This window comes from Anolis sagrei, chromosome 3 (genome assembly GCF_037176765.1).
Source record: "Anolis sagrei isolate rAnoSag1 chromosome 3, rAnoSag1.mat, whole genome shotgun sequence".
Classification (NCBI taxonomy): Eukaryota; Metazoa; Chordata; class Lepidosauria; order Squamata; family Dactyloidae; genus Anolis; species Anolis sagrei.
Genome location: NC_090023.1, coordinates 25531356 through 25548319, shown reverse-complemented (window position 1 = coordinate 25548319; position 16964 = coordinate 25531356).

Genomic DNA, 16964 nt, shown 5'->3' with positions numbered 1-16964 from the left:
CTAACTTGGTAACCCTAGCTGGGGCCCAAAGCAACTGAATGATGCCAAGGCCTGTCCTCCACAGGTTAGATGATGCCAGGTTTTGTGGGTCATGACCACAAGATCACTGGGGGCATGGGAAACAGGGTGCAAAGTCTCTTAGGGAGCATCTACAAATGTTGACTGAGAGCAGTTGGCCTCATTTTTTCTCTTTCCCAAGTAGCAGAAGACACAGTGATCTTCAAACACTTATTCAAGATAACAGTGCTGATTTCTCTCCCATCCATACAACCTGCAGAATATCAGATTTGTGAAGACTGTCGAAAGACTTCTTGGGACAGATTCCGATCTTCACCAGGCTGCATTACACCTAAAACTTTAAAACAGTGATTCTAAACCTATGGGTCCCCAGATGTTTTGATCTTCAACTCCCAGAAATCCTAACAGCTGGTAAACTAGCTGAGATTTCTGGAAGTTGTAGACCAAAACACCGGGAGATCTACAGGTTGAGAACTACTGCTTTAAAACAAAAACAGAGTTTTTTAAAGTGTTAACATTAAGACCAGAAATTCACAATATTAAAAGCAGAAAGTCCATAATATGGAGTCGATCTACATGGCTTCATGTATGACACCTATAAAGTCTGTGAGTATGGATAATAAAATGAGTAAGTTAAAATGTTATCCACTAAAATCATCCACAAACTGATTTTTTATTTTTATAACTGCTGAAACAAAACGTAGGCACTCTATATGTGATCGATGGATCTCTATCTTCTATAAGATGTTTTAGATAATATTCTTCATTTCTCCTGCTGCTCTTATGTCTACTCTTGTTGCTTGTTAAGTTTTCTGGCCTTTTCTTATTCTAGTAAATCTTGCATATTTATTGAATTGTAATTTTTCTAATGGGAATTACTTCTTTCCAATTTTGTCTACTGTTGTTGTAATTTTGTATGCCCTTATACTGTTTGCAACAATTCCATATCAATCAGACCTTTTGGGAACACATCTCTCAGAATGTCCTATATAATCTTGTTGGATTACTTCCTCTTGAAGGTCATTAAAGAATCCAGTTTTATCATTAGCATGTCCTGAAGAAGAAAATAATCAATGGATTCCAATTACAAGAAAAAAGATTCTGTCTAAACTTTAGGAAGAACTTGATGTTATGAGTTGTTCTACAGTGGAGTGGATTGCCTTAGGGGCTGGTCGATTTTTCTTCATTGGTGGTATTTAAAAAAGAGAGGGTATTAAACAGAGTTTGGATGGTCATCTTTCAGGAGTGCTTTAGTGGTCTTTTCCTGCCTGGGAGGAAATAAGACTAAATAGACCTCAGGGTCTCTTCAAATTCTATGATTCACATCATAGAATCTCCAAGGAAGCAGAAAACAAGCTTGCTCCCTCCACAGGGAGGAGGGAGCAAGCTTGTTTTCTGCCTCCTTGGAGACTAGGATGCGGAACAATGGCTTCAAACTACAAGAGAGGAGATTCCATCTGAACATGAGGAAGAACTTCCTGACTGTGAGAGCCGTTCAGCAGTGGAACTCTCTGCCCCGGAGTGTGGTGGAGGCTCCTTCTTTGGAAGCTTTTAAGCAGAGGCTGGATGGCCATCTGTCAGGGGTGATTTGAATGCAATATTCCTGCTTCTTGGCAGGGGGTTGGATTGGATGGCCCATGAGGTCTCTTCCAACTCTTTGATTTGATGATTCTATGATCAGGAGATCCATCCAAATAGTCTTGTATACAATTTGAGTATAATATGATTTGTCACTTTTTACTTGAGGTGGACAATGGAGTAAACAAATTGACATGGAAAATAAACTGATTCTGAAATAAAATTTGTGTGGGCAAGAATAGAACAAACATCTGTAAGATTTCTGTGTCTTGAGATATAAATCTGTTACAAACTGTTCAGCCATTTCCTACCTACTCTTGGCAATGGCAATAAAGCCTTCTTGAAAATATTCACTTTGTGAATATTTGAAGAATTTCATTAAAGTTCAGTGATAGATAAAGAACATTAACAATCAATTGAGACTTGCATATAACAGTTCAGATGACGCCTACAGGAAGGAAAATATACGCTAAGATTGTTCCTATGAATGTTTAACAAGGGTAGGTAAAATACTACCCCTATTATAAAATGCACTCTTGTAAATTGGCCAAAAAGGTATGCATCTGAGTTGCATGCTTAGAATTCATTCTTTAATAACAAAAGTGTTGGAATACCAAAGCTTCCAGTGATTGAAAGGAAAACCTTGGTGTGAATTTATACTGTAGAATGAATCCACTTTAACTGCCCTGACTCAATGTTATGAAATCATGTAGGTTTACAAAGTCTTGAGCTTTCTCTGCCAAAGAATGCAGATGCCTCACTAAACTACAGATCCCAGGATCACATAGCACTGAGCCATGGCAATTAAATTTGAGGTGACAGCCCTCAAATAGGAGCTCCAGGCACCTCTGAAGCAGCTTCCCCTTTTGCTTGGGCACAGCACTAAAATTACTGTATTACATGAATCTAATGTGCACCCTAATTTTGGTGAGGTAATTCAGCCAAAAAAGATGAACATTAGATTTGAGTAAATACAATACTTAAATGTGTGTGTGTTTATAGATTATTATCTGGCTCTGGTAGTATAATATCTTGGCATGGCTCTAACTATTCTCCAAGCATTATTGGCACCATGACTTCTCAGAATGAAGGAACCCAATAGCAGTTAGCTTCAACTGGGCTGATGGGACATTACGGTCTCATATCACCCCTTTGAAATCTTGTTGCTCTGATCTCAATCAGGTGGGAAACTTACACAGAATATTTGACTCAACGGACCTACTTGGGATTCTGAAATTATTTTATTCAGCACCTTGGACAGCACTTTTGAGAGTCATTTCTTTTTTATTTTAACATGTCTTTGCCTTTTTTTGTTTTTAATACTGAAATTGTGCTAAAAATGAAAATTAAACAAGAGCAGTAATGCAGAATTACAAAGGTGTACCGACATATAATCATATGCTGCTTTATCCAATACCACAGATATTGAGATAACTTTTATTCTTAGCACACTAGAGCAAGGAGGAAGAGCCGTGGTTTAATCATTGACTGAAGTGCCAGCTCAAACATTAAAGAAGTGAGATACTTTGTTGCTAGTGAATATCCCGTGGGGATTTTTAAAAGGACGCTCTTTGAAAAGTTGAGGACAGAAAGTGATGAGTATAAATCAGGAGGGAGAGAAAAAAGAAAAAGAGAAAAGATGACATAAAGATGGAGAATGACACAGAAGTAACAAAAGTGGACAATACAAAAATGTAAGAGGAAAAAAGGTTTCATGTGAGAAGAAAATGGGATACTGGAAGAAATACTATAATGTGAACGGACAGAATATGTGGAAAGGTCTATGGGATACCCACACCCATATACAGACTTTTGTAACTTGTCCTGATCATCACTGTAGGTCTAAGAACATAATAAGTGTCTTTCTGGATCTGGTGAAGAATGTGAACGTATCTAACCTGACATGATTTTTTCCAGCAAAAGCTGGAATGAATCCACTTTCAATCCAGTTTCTGCCTCCTGCAGAATTCTGGGGTTTGTAGTTTAGTGAGACTGTTAAAGGCTCCTCCCTAAACTACAAAGCCCAGAATTCTGCAACAGGCAGCAACTGGGTTAAAAATGGATTCATCCTCTAGTGTGATGAGGTCCTTAGAAAAGCTGCAAACAGGACATTAAAGTGGCAGCCCTTATCTATCTCACCCTGAAAGATCCAATAGTCTAACAATTAGTTATTTTTGTACATATAAGTCAATTTTCCACTGGTAGACCAAAATCCATGATTATTGTTCTACAAATCTTTTGTTGTGAGTTGCCTTCGGGCTGAGAACAGCGGTATATAAGCAAGGTAAATAAATAAATAAATAAATAAATAAATATAAATTGACATCACCACAACTTTTGATAGAGCATGGGTCAAACATGCCTTAACCCTCCTTTTTGGTTTCTACCATACTGTAATTCTGGGAGACCAGGGTTCAAATATCTGCTTGGCCATGGAAATCCACTGGGTGACCCTGGGCAAGACACACACTCTCTCAGCCTCAGGGCAATGGCAACCCTCTAAACAGAATTTGCAAAGCACACATACCTTGTAACAGTTATGACTTGAAAGCACACAACAACTGCTAAATACTTCTGAAGGGTAGATTTGACTACTTTCTTACTTGGGTTCAAGTATGGAGGAATCAATGACATGAAGATAGAAGTATATTTAATAATACAGTGCCTGTCCACACCTCGCTCATAACATAACATGGCCCCAAACCATGTATGCAGCTTATAAATTATAGCATTTTGAGTAACTGCTTATGACATATATTAGTAAATGAAAAGAGAACACTGGAAATGTGTTGGCTAATCCTGAAGCAACCGTCATTAAGTCATAAAGTAAAAGTACTAAGCAAAGACCAAGTAAAAAGGAGTCACATTGACCCTTTATTTACATTTTAGATTGTTATTGCTTTCAGTAGAAACAGTAGTTAGTTGATGAAGACACAGGTCATAAACTTTATCTGAGCTTCCTTGAAATTCCTAAGAGTACAATAACTCTCCCACTTCTATTTTGTGAAAAAAATAGAATACATTTTCTTTAAAATGTGTGCATCTGATTTGGGCTTCATAGTTATTTTTTGTTCCCCCCTTTCACTTCCTCTCAGACAATATTTGCCTTGTTTGGTTTATTTGTTTTTATATGTGAAAATATTCTAATGTAGCATCATAAAGTTGCTACATTCACTTTAAATCCAGTTGCTCCCTCCAGCAGAATTCTGGGGTTTGTATTAGGGAGGAGCTTTTAACAGCCTCACTAAACTACAAACTCCAGAATTCTGCAGGAGGCGGAAACTGGATTTAAAGTGGATTCATTCTCTAGTGTGATGAAGTAGTAGAACTAATTTAGAGTTAGCTGGCCCAGTGAGCTAAGAATTTGGATATGATCTGGTGAACCAGATACTATGAGGAGCATTTAATGAAATCCACAGGAGAAAAAAAAGACCCCACAAGATTCTTAAAAGATAGTTTTTGAGTTTTTGTTAATCAGTTGAAAAGGTTAGGATCACAGGATAATAGAATTAAAAGAACCCAGAAGGACAATTAGTACAACCCCCTGCAATACAGGAATATATTGTGTAACCATTCCCAAAATATGCTCAACCAGCCTCTATTTACAAAGGAAGAGTCTCCACTGGACACTTAGTTATCCCGCTGTTCAACAGCTCTCAGTGCTGGGATGTTCTTCCTACTGTTTAGGTGGAATCACTTTCCCTGTACTTTGAATCCTTTGCAACGTGTCTCAGAAGCAACAGAAAACAAGCAGATCCATTTTTAATACAACACCTCTTCAAATATTTAAAGAAGGCTATTGTGTCACCTATATATGTTGCCTGATACGTCTTGGTCGATGAGTGGTCTCAAGCATTCTTCATGGAACTATATAAAATTTAAGAAACTAGCATATACATGTGTAACATCTCATGTCATCAAAACATTATTATATTTATAACATTGTCTATAGCAGTGGTTCCCAAGCTTTTTTTTTTTGACCAGGGACCACTTGGCCAAGGAACACTTTGACCAGGGACCACTTTATTTATTTTATTATTTACTATATCTGTATACCGCCCTTCTCAGCCCTTAAGCGACAAGGAGATCTTGGTGTTACAGCCTGACCATGAAGAATCCCCTTTCATGTCCTACACTATGTTTACTGGGTTGAGAGTGGTCCTTATCTCAATTGACAGGAACCTTGGTGATCTGCTAAATACACAATTGTCCCTGTTTCCTTTAACTGGAGTGACAACAAAGGCAGGCAATTTCTATCTTTTGAAAATAGGATCCACAGGTTTTTGATCATTGTGACTGACCATTTGCTTGTCCAGGCCTTGGTTATCTCACTGGCAGTTTGCATTCCTGCTTTTTTCTTCCTTTGATTTAAATATAGTACTGTACAGCTTGTTTTAAAACTCCCTAAATGTTCACATGCCTCTTGTCCTCATAGATCCCTTCACTGGCTACCATTTCAGACCAGGGTCTATTTTAAAACTTTGGTCTGGTATTTAAGGCTCTATGCTTTGATCTCCCACAGCACCTGGCAGCTCCACTAGCATGGCATGTACCATCTAGGAATTTAAGATCTTCAGGCTAAGAGCTATTGCCTGTTCCACCAACACACATAGCTTTCTCAAGGTTATGAGCTTTTCAAGAACTGGCTTCACATCAGTAGAATGGTTTTCTTTTGGATGTCCAACTGGAGGAGGAACTTGCTTGTGTGCCTAAGGAGTTGCATAGCTCCTTTGACTTGCCAGATTAAGATGCTCAGTTATACTTGAGATTGCTGAGACAGATAGTGACAGGGGGGATGTTGGGGATTTTATTTTATTAATATTTGTATTGTAATGTTTTAGTCCTTGTCTTTAATGGAATATACTGATATTTCACCCTTTGGTGAAAAGTGTATTACAAATCAAATAAATTTCTGCTGTTTAAATAAACAGTATCGGTCTATTTCATTTATTTTAAACTGCTTACATTGATTTTATTGTATGCTGTCTTGACAACCCATAACACAGGGTGTTACATGGTATATAACACAGGGTGTTACATGGTATATGCTCTTGTCACATCCCGATTGGATTACTGCAACGCACTCTACGTGGGGTTGCCTTTGAAGACGGCTCGGAAACTCCAACTAGTCCAGCGGGAGGCAGCCAGATTGCTCACCGGAGCGGCATACAAGGAGCATACCACCCCCGTTATGCCAGCTCCACTGGCTGCCGATCCAATTCCGAGCACAATTCAAGGTGCTGGTTTTGACCTACAAAACCCTATACGGTTCCGGGCCAGTGTATCTGTCCGAACGGATCTCCCTCTACGTCCCACCTCGGAGCCTAAGATCTTCTGGGGAGGCCCTGCTCTCGACCCCGCCTTTATCACAAGTGAGACTGGCGGGGACGAGGAGCAGGGCCTTCTCGGTAGTGGCCCCCCACCTGTGGAACTCACTCCCCGGGGAGATCAGATCAGCGACTTCCCTTCTCTCATTCAGGAAAAAGCTGAAAACTTGGATGTGGGACCAGGCTTTTGGAAACTCTGGCAGCTAGAAAGAAAGACCATAATGATGGGCAAATAATGACGAAACGTAATGGACCTATGGAACTCAAAACACTGACTGTGAGACTGTTACTATTGTGCTTTTGTGTTATATATCGATGTTTTAATCTGTTAATTGTTTAATTATTTTAATTGTTTTTATATGTATGTATTTGATATGGGCATCGAATTCTGCCTTCTTTTTGTAAGCCGCCCTGAGTCCCCCCTCGGGGGTGAGAAGGGCGGGGTATAAGTAACAGAAATAAATAAATAATAATAAATAATATACACACAACATTGGGTAGGGACACCTTGGGAACAATGGGATCCATGTGTTTCCTATGTGTGCTACACCTTTATAGATCTCATCCTTTGCCAGAGTCAGTGCTTGGGAAAGTCTCTCTTTAGACTACAGTTCTCACAATTCCTAATATATAAGCCTTGACTTTGCTGGCTGGGGGTTTTGCAAGATGTTGTGGAAAAACTAATTTTGCCAGCACTGAAAGAGCATCAAGTTTTGCTTTCTTTTACATACTTCTAGAAGTGTAGTTTTGGGATACAATAATACTGTTTCACAATAATTATTTCAATCTGTTTTCTCTCTCTCTAATTCTTTTGTGATAGGAATCATGTGCCCACCTTGCTCAGAGAGAAACAGTTCATTACCTCCTGATCTCTAGAGAGACAACTTCTTCTTCTCTTTAAATATAGATTGGTTAATTTTTGGCTTGGATGAAACTCCTACAAATAACTTCAGCTGTTTGATTGGGACCATTGTGATTCCTTCTCAAGACCTTTATGCTCTGATGTACCACTTTGAATCAAACAGAAAATATCTTGTACATCTTTATTATTGCTTTGTAAGACTGATTGTGAACAATGCATATGAATAAGAAAGGTACATGCTGAAATAATATGGTACATGGTGAAAGCAATGGTACACCAACATCTTGTTAGAAATGCGACACAGTGAACATAAACTATAATTATAGATATGCATGTGTGTGCACACACATGATATATCTCATATTGCTTTACTAGACACTACAATTACATGGAATTAAAGGTGTGTGAAATAATAATGGCACAGAATCCATTCTGTTTTTATTCTGTTTTAGTTTTGAATTTCGAGTGTCCATCATCCGTCGTTTGTGTCTACCCCCCAGTGATTCCGGCCATGAATTGTTATTGGTTGATGCCTGTTTTATATATTGTTATAATGTTGTTGTTTTATTCTCTTTTATACTATTGTTTGTATTTTAATGTGTTACTTTTAAACTTTGTTGATCGGGCTTGGCCCCATGTAAGCTGCCTTGAGTCCCTTTGGGGAGATGGAGGTGGGGTAAAAAATATTATTATTATTATTATTATTATTATTATTATTATTATTAAGGGAAATTCACTCCAGGAAGAGCTTCATGGGAAAAAGGTGTCTCCACTAAAGCTTTATCACCAGACCTTGTCACAATGAGCAAATGTTTTCCAAATTTCAGGGACAGAAAGTGAGGTGAAATCTTCTGAATAGGGGCACAGGCAGCAAAAGGAGCATAACGGGGATGTTACTCCTTCCCTGTGCTATCAAAAACACACACACACACATGGCTGGAGTTACACTTAAAATGTATCTGTTCTGACTATACATACAAATTCAACTTAAGAACAAACCTACAGAATCTATCTTGTTCATAGCTCAGGAATTGTCTGTATTATTATTTTTTCAGAGCTTTGGGCATTTTTAAAATAGTGCATTAGGATTTGCATTATGATTTGTTATTCACTCATTACACAGTGCTTTATAGAAATGATCCAAATTTCTGTCAATTGACTGCTTCCCAAATCAACATTTTAACAGCAATGAGTAAACAATATTTATTTGGCAAAACCTCACAAATCCCAAAGGTAACACATTTACAAATGGTATAATTATGTATAGTGTGTTTGTTCCAAGCCCTTTATTTTTATGGGCTATTTGGATGAGTTCTGTAATTCTTGAACAGCTTCCTCTTCCTGAAGGCAGTCTAGTGCTGTGACATACAGTATAACTTAAGCAATTATTAATATAAAAAGTTAACAAAGCAGGCTTTTAAAAATACCATTTAAAAACAACTACAAAAATAGGACTCAAATTGTGTACACATGAAAATATACTCACAGAAAATCCCACAATTGTGGAATGCATGTTTAATATTAATAAAATATAATACTGTGAAAATGCATATGTTGAAAGACACATAGAAGTCTTGCCACATCTGTATGTCACATTTATGAATGTTAGCCTGTCAAGTTGCAGAACATTTCAGTCATTGACTGATATTTTAGGCATTGTGTGAGTGTGTGTGTGTGTGTATATATATATATATATATACACACACATATACATATATACACACACAATACAATGTTTATATATATATAAACAAAACAAAAGAGGTAACCCCTTGAATATCTTCACAGAACATGAGAATAACATTCCTGCAAAAATTCAGAATAGGACTCAACTTGTGTACAGAATAGGACTCAAATTGTGTGATTTTGTCATACACTGATTTTTAGATTTTTTTTTTTCATTTAAGCACCTTGAGCAAATCACACTTACTCAGCATCAGAGGCTTGAAAAATTAAAATCTGATTTTCGTTATCAGGAGGAAACATGCCACACTTGGAGGTCACATTTATAACTGTAAGCCTGTCAGGTTTCAAAAAGATCTGGTCATCTACTGATTTTTAGGATTTTAGGGCTTGGGAGGGGTCCTTCCTGCTTCATATTTTTGAGGTTCCTATCTCCAGATTGCTGCAATTTTTCTAAATCTGAAATTATGTCCAGAATTTCACACACCCTGCAAAGATTTCACCCTGCAAAATATAACAACCTAGAAAAAATGGAATTGTTTTTGAAATTGCAAAGGCAATATTAAGTAACCTTTGGGATCTACAACAGTAACTGTAGTTAATGAGTTTTAAAAATAATCTGTGAAGCCTAATATTATCTAGCATTAACAAGACACCAATTAGACAATACACCTCATAACAAAAGTAAGACTATCAAATACAGATCCTGAATTCTAATATTAACTTAGGGAGGATAAGAGTGTGAATAGGGTTGTCACCCCTTCAGGTTTGGCCTGGAGTCTGGGAGCTGGCCTTCGCCTACAATAATTAAGTTTGGCCAGTATTGGAGACATAACAATCTACCTCTATGGTCTCACACTATCTTCTGAGGGGACCTAACAGAGGAAATGCAAAATATACAAAGGTTGGATAGATTAAGAGTCACAAGAAAGGATCATACTTCTTAATGAATGTAATACAAAATTGCAAAAAGGAGTTAGAAGACTGATAGAGATGCAGAGACAGCAAGGAATGACAGAAATAAAAATATGGATATTCAAGAACAGTTACTTATATCTCTTTGTAGATGAGCACACTGCACAGAACCATTTTCAGTCATATCTGTGCTATACTTGCTAGCTGCATGATTTTTCTTTCTTAAATGTAAACTAAAATATCCAAATCACAACTTTAAAAACTACATCCTTAACATTGCCTAAATTTGAAATTAACATTGGCTGGCATTTTAACAGTGAAATCACTAGCATTTTGAACTTAAGTAATGCATTGTTTGTATGGTCTTTCATTTGGTTTCCATTGTTTCAAAAATGACATTTTTCCTTTTATCCCTATAACCTTTCACTTTTCAGAGGGAATTAAGAGCAGCTTGCTTGATTTGTAAAACATCAAGTAAGGCATCACATATTTCTAATATTCTACAAAAGAATTTCATCAAGAATGACAGTATTTCTAAAGTGAATTGTGATGCCTCTGTAAATTTCGTAAAACACCAGTAAATGTATAAGATATTAAAATAATTTAGTGTTCAGCTGCCAGAAGTCATTTGCCAATTTAATATAATGTACAAATATGGAATGAAGCTAGAATAACTTATTCTCAAGAAATACATGGAATTTACTTCTCAATTAGCAAGAAAAGCCCCTTGTAGAAATGAAATACAAAGAAGGGTTTAAGAACACACCAGCAAGATGGTTACCATTTCTATTTATTATTTTACACATGCTACAATATTGGCCTAGGACAAAGCAAATAGTGTTCTGAGAAGAATGTGTGAAAATATGGGAGCTTGTCATGGCCAGCTCTGACAGAAAGGACATGGAAGAGGGACTGTCTCTTTCAGCACCTGAGCTGGACTCAAACACAGAGCAATAGCACCATCAACTGGCCAGTTAAGAACCCATCAGTTCTCAGGCTACAAATCAGGAACAGGCCCCTGAGCTAGACAGCAAAAAGTTAGCATTCCAGCCCAGTTGCAACTGTAGAGAGAAGGTATACAAGTTCGCAGGTCCAGTTGTTTGACAGAAAAGAGGGTCAGCAATTGGGAACAGCTGTGAAACCAACAGAAATAACTGGGGTTTACAGCAGTCGGTTGTTGGCAGCAACGTCTTTGTTGCAGCTGTGACCCCGAGACTGAGTGTGCTTCCATGGACCTTGTGTGACAGACTGGATTTAGGATTTTATCTTTGCATGTCAGATTATTCCTTAGTCTGTGCTTGTTACAAACAAGATAGGTTATCTAGGTTTGTTCTTAAGTTGAATTTGTAGGTAAATTGGAACAGTGTAACTCCAGCCAAATATATATATAATTTTAGTTTTGGATAGCAGAGGGAAGCCTTAACACTCCTGTGAAATTTTCTTTTGCTGTCTTTTTATCCTTGTAATACCTCGATTTCGAAAAAAAATGGGCTTGTTGTGGAAACAAGGACTGGTGAAAAAGCTTGAGTTGAGAGACCTTTTCCCCATAATAACTTTGGGCTTGTTGTGGAGTGAATTTCTCTCCAAGGGTAAAATTTCTATCACTTCCCATTATTTCACCTCAGTTCCTAACTATCAGCCATTTTCAGTTGAATGTCTCTAACTCAAGGACTGCATGTATATGCAACCCCTCCCCCCAAAAAACCCAATCCATATGTAAAGAGGCAAGTTTTTTTTAATTGGGCTCAGATGCTTTTTTTTTTGCATTTCTGATAAGTGAATTGTTTGTTGCATTGTTACATGTACATATTTTTTCTTTTTGATCAGTCTGTGTATCCTTGTGTGATTGCATCCACAGCTGCCACTTGAACGATAAAATTCACTCTGCATCGTGGTAGCTCTTCTACTCCTTAAATTTCAAAGAAATGTAGAGAAACATAAAACAGGTGCTAGGCATCATCAAGGAAGGACAAGAAAAGAAGTGTCCCATCTTTCAAATCCAGCAGCCTTCTTTCACAAATACTTCTGGGATTGGAGGATATTAGCACACAGAACAGTGCCTATCTTGGGCTATCTTGCCAAAACTTGTCTTTTCCTTTATAAATGTCACTTGGGTGACTATCAGGTCAATAAACAGCCTAGATGAACAATTAATTCTTGTACCCATTTCTCGTTGCCATTGTATAAATGAGGGATCAAAGCCAATGTTCCATATGCATAAAAGGCTCTTGGTAAGTGAGGTGTTTGCCATACCCATTTATCTGCGGAGTGAAAACTTCTTAATTAAGCTGAGTTTTATAACTGAGACTTTGGTGTCATTGTTCTTTCTTCCTATCTGTGGGAGGACACTTGCTGCTTGTCGAGTGCAAAGGCACAGTAGAAAGTTTCAGTGTCTAATGGGGGGAAATGCGGACCAAAGGACTTCTGTCACAAAGGTTATGCCACTGCATTTGATCTGAAGGTCATCTCTTTCTCTTTTAGCCTTTCCTTAGTATATTTTAATGTCTGTCCCCATCTTAGTTCCCGCTTCAGACATACCGTGTGCTTTCAATATCCACATGTGTTGGGTTTTAGGATCCCGCCCCAGTATGTTCCAAAATCTATGAATGCTTAGTTTTCATTATATAGAATAATTTAGCAAAATAGCATCCCGTATATATATAAAAAGCAAATAATACAAATGAATGCCAAAGAAAGTAAGATCAAATAGTAGGAAGATACAACACGATGTGTCTAGTGCTTGGCATCTAGCAATATCATGGTCTGCATTTTAAAGAAATACTTTGAGTCATATTTGGTTGAATTTTTAGGGTAAAACCCATGTAGGACTGATTACAAAGCAATAAAATCTCAACATTGAAAGAGACGACAAGAGCCATCCAGTTTAATCTTCTGCCAGGAATATACAAAGCATTCGCATCAAATTCAGCCAGTTCAAAAACCTTCAGATAGGAGACTCCACTGAAAGAGTGCCCAGCACTCTCTCACCCTCAGAGGACGACAAGTGCAAACACTCTTTGAACAAATTTCATCTTTGGACTGGAATATGTTAGAAAATATTTGAAGGCAAACAGCAAAGTTCACCAATGGAAATCAGGAATCTAGCACTGCACTAAAAAACGGATTGAGAAAATTATGAAGTTAACGAGGAAGATCATGGATACTTTTAACCAACCAGTAACACTTTCAAGGTTTTTTCAGAAGTTACTTTCAAGAAAGGGATTTGGGCAGTACATTTTCAAGTGTTATACCATCGGTCCTAAGGTGCTTCTTTTTTCCTTTAAAATAATGGAAAGTATTTAAAAGGCTATACAAAATTACTGACAAAAAAAGAGGTCATCTTTGCAAAAATTACTGACAAACAAAAGTACAGTGCCAACAAGTCATTGTAATGATGAATGGCAATAGATTATTTTTTCAATGCTGAAGTGAGTAGTAGGACAAATTACTTTGTAAAGTGATTTTTCAAACCTGCTTAAGAGCAACTAGTCTGGGCATTAAAATTAATGGAAAGAAACAACAATTGAATGATGGGCACTTAGAGTCCTCATCACTCATGATTGATTTTATATTCATGTGCCGTCACACTAGCCATGCACCAAAAATACCAAATTCTCAGATCAGTGACATTTATATTGGGTCAGTTTGGCTTAATATAAGTACATACCAGTGCTTTGTGGCCTGTGGATTTTGTTGTGCTTTATTGATTATGTAGCTCATACATAGATTACCATCATCTAGAATATTAATAAGAATTCTGGACAGACTTTCTTCAATAAGTTCATTATACAGATTCCATGAATTTCTGGCCAACGTGGATTCTGCAGTGAAAACATTGCTGACTGCTTGGTCTTTTACTTTTGTTCTCTTAAAAATTGCATTGGGTAAAACAGAGTTTCCCAACTTTTCATTTTGGTAACACACTTTTTTTTAGACATGCATCATTTTGTAACACAGTAATTTGATTTTACAAGCAAACCAGGGCCTTATAAATTGTAAAAACAAAATGTTTGGAGCCACAAATTATCTCATGAAAAGCTTTTGTCCAGAAGTATTTTGACTGGGGTTTTTTTGGGGTGGGTGGGGGTGGGGGGGAGGTTGGACATAATGGGATATCTAGAGATGGGACCCAAGTGTAATATAGAATATCCATTAATGTTTCATATATACCTTATACAAATACCCTGAAGGAAATTCCATATATAATAAATTTGTGCATAAATATGTTTGTTTACACTGGACCAGAAAGTAAAAGGAGTATTATCTCAGTCATGGACGTGAACAAGTTGGGATTTTGGAAGGTCTTGGAGTCTGGAATTCCACCTAAGAGAAGCCTGGTGTTATAATATGGAAGGAGCCAGGAAAGCTCTTCCGTATTATAAAAATCACAAAGTCAGGAAAAGATTCCCATAGGGCTCATTCTCAAATCCCTAAAGAGCCAATCTTACTATTAGACTGGATGTATCTGTTGCTGAGTGAAGCAAATACTGACATATGTGGAATAAATAGAGCTATGTATGATTCATAACTCTATAGACCACTATCTGGGAATTATTTGGACCTCTGTGGAATATAGCTATATATTTACTTAGAGTAGTTGTTTATAAGATTTAATGAAATCTTTTCAGAATAGAAAAGGTTTAATTTATTCTGTCAAGGGTACTTTGATTGTGCTTTTCTTGCATGGTAGGATATTGGACTGGATGGCCCATGTGATTTTTTCCAATTCTATGATTCTACTAGCTGTACCCGCCACGCGTTGCTGTGGCCAACCTTCCCTCCCTCTATCTCTCCTCCTTTCTTTCTCTCCTTCGTTCCCTCTCTCTTTCCTTCCATCACCCCTTTTCTTTCCCTTCTACTTTCTTTCCTTTCTTCCTTCTCTACCTCTTTCTTTCCTTCCTTCCTTTGCTCTTTGATTCCATCCTTCCTTTGCTCTTTCCTTCCTTCCCTCCCTTCTCTCCTTCTCTCCTTCTCTCCTTCCTTCCCTCTCTCTTTCTTTCCCTCCTTCTTTCTTTCCTTCCTTCTCTCTTTCTCTTTCCTTCATTCTCTACCTCTTTCCCATGTTTCCCCCCTTTTCTTTCAATTCCACTTTCTCTCCTTCCTTCTCTCCTTCCTTCCTTCCTTCCTTCCTTCCTTCCTTCCTTTCCTCCTTTCCCTCTTTCCCTTCTATCCTTCTTTCCCTCCCCATTTCCTTTTTCATCCCTTTCCTCTAGACGTAGACTGGAAAAGAGTTGGGCTCAAAGGCAACACTTGAGAAAGGTGCATCCCTGCTCTCTGAAGAGCAAGGACTCCATGGTTAGTAAGCCAGGCATCTGCAGAAGACTTCCTGCCATAAGGGAGGGGGAGTGTCTCCTTGGCCTGCTCTAACACGTGAGGGGTTATGCAGAAGTGTGTGGGGCCTGTGGCCAGACAGCCAGCCAACCAGGAGGCCATCGCCACACCTGTGGAGAGAGACTTGGGCTGGAGGCGGAGTCTGAGCCGCTTGCAAAGTTTCCCTGGGGCAGCCGGGTAGAAGTTGGTGGCACCAGGCTGCTGTCTGCCAGCCATGATGTTCTGGAGGTGAGCCAAGAGCCACCTGCGCTTCAGCCAAAGTTTCCTCATTCACAACCATGCCGACATCAGCTTCTTCCTGGTGCTCTGCATTCTGGTTTCATTCATGTTCAAGGTGAACGATTGCCCCATTCCCCCTCCCCCCACTTTCCTTGTGCCCTCACATCACCCTCAGGCATCCTTGTTGCTCCTCCCAACTGCTGCTGTCTTCGGGGGTCACAGGTCTGGGGGCCTGCTGTGGGCCAAGGCCACCCACTGAGGGTCGTAGCCTTCAAATATGACTGTAGCACAGCCATGGGCAAAGGAGAGCTGGGGCAGATGTTTGTTTTCTTTTCCCTCATGTAGGACAGGGGAAGTCATTTTCGCACACGTGCTGTATCATTATTTAGCTTTTTTGGGATTTTAAATACTTTCAGCTACTTTTTTGTGGGGGTGTTATGAGTGATTGACACTCGTTGATCTCACAGAAGTGTAGTGTCCAAATTTGGTGTCATTTTATCCAGTGGTTTTTTTGAGTTATGTTAATCCCAAAAAGGAACATTGCATTTTTATTTATATAGATGAAATATTTTGTTTTTATTTTTATGATGGCATTACCATTAGAAATGATAGTGATAAAGGATGAGTTATTAATAAGTTGTCTGATTTAAGGTGATATATACTTCCTTTATATATTATTGTATGATAAACAAGAACACACAAAAATATAACCCTAATCCATATTTAAAGAGGCAAACTTTTTTAGCTGGTCTCAGATGGTGGTTTTTTTTCTTTGCATTTTTGATATGTTAATTGTTTTAAATGTTGCACTATTACCTAAACTTTTTTCTTTTTGATCAATTGATGATCAGTTGTGTGCTTGCTTTGTATGTATATCTATGGAATCAATGTATGAGGTTTCACTTATTCACAGCTGCTACTTGAACCAGAAAATTCACTCTATTTTGTGGTAGCTTTTCTACACCTTCAATCTCAAAGGTTTAGGCCTCTTTCTGAATCAAAGAAAATATAGGGAAACATGAAACAGGTCC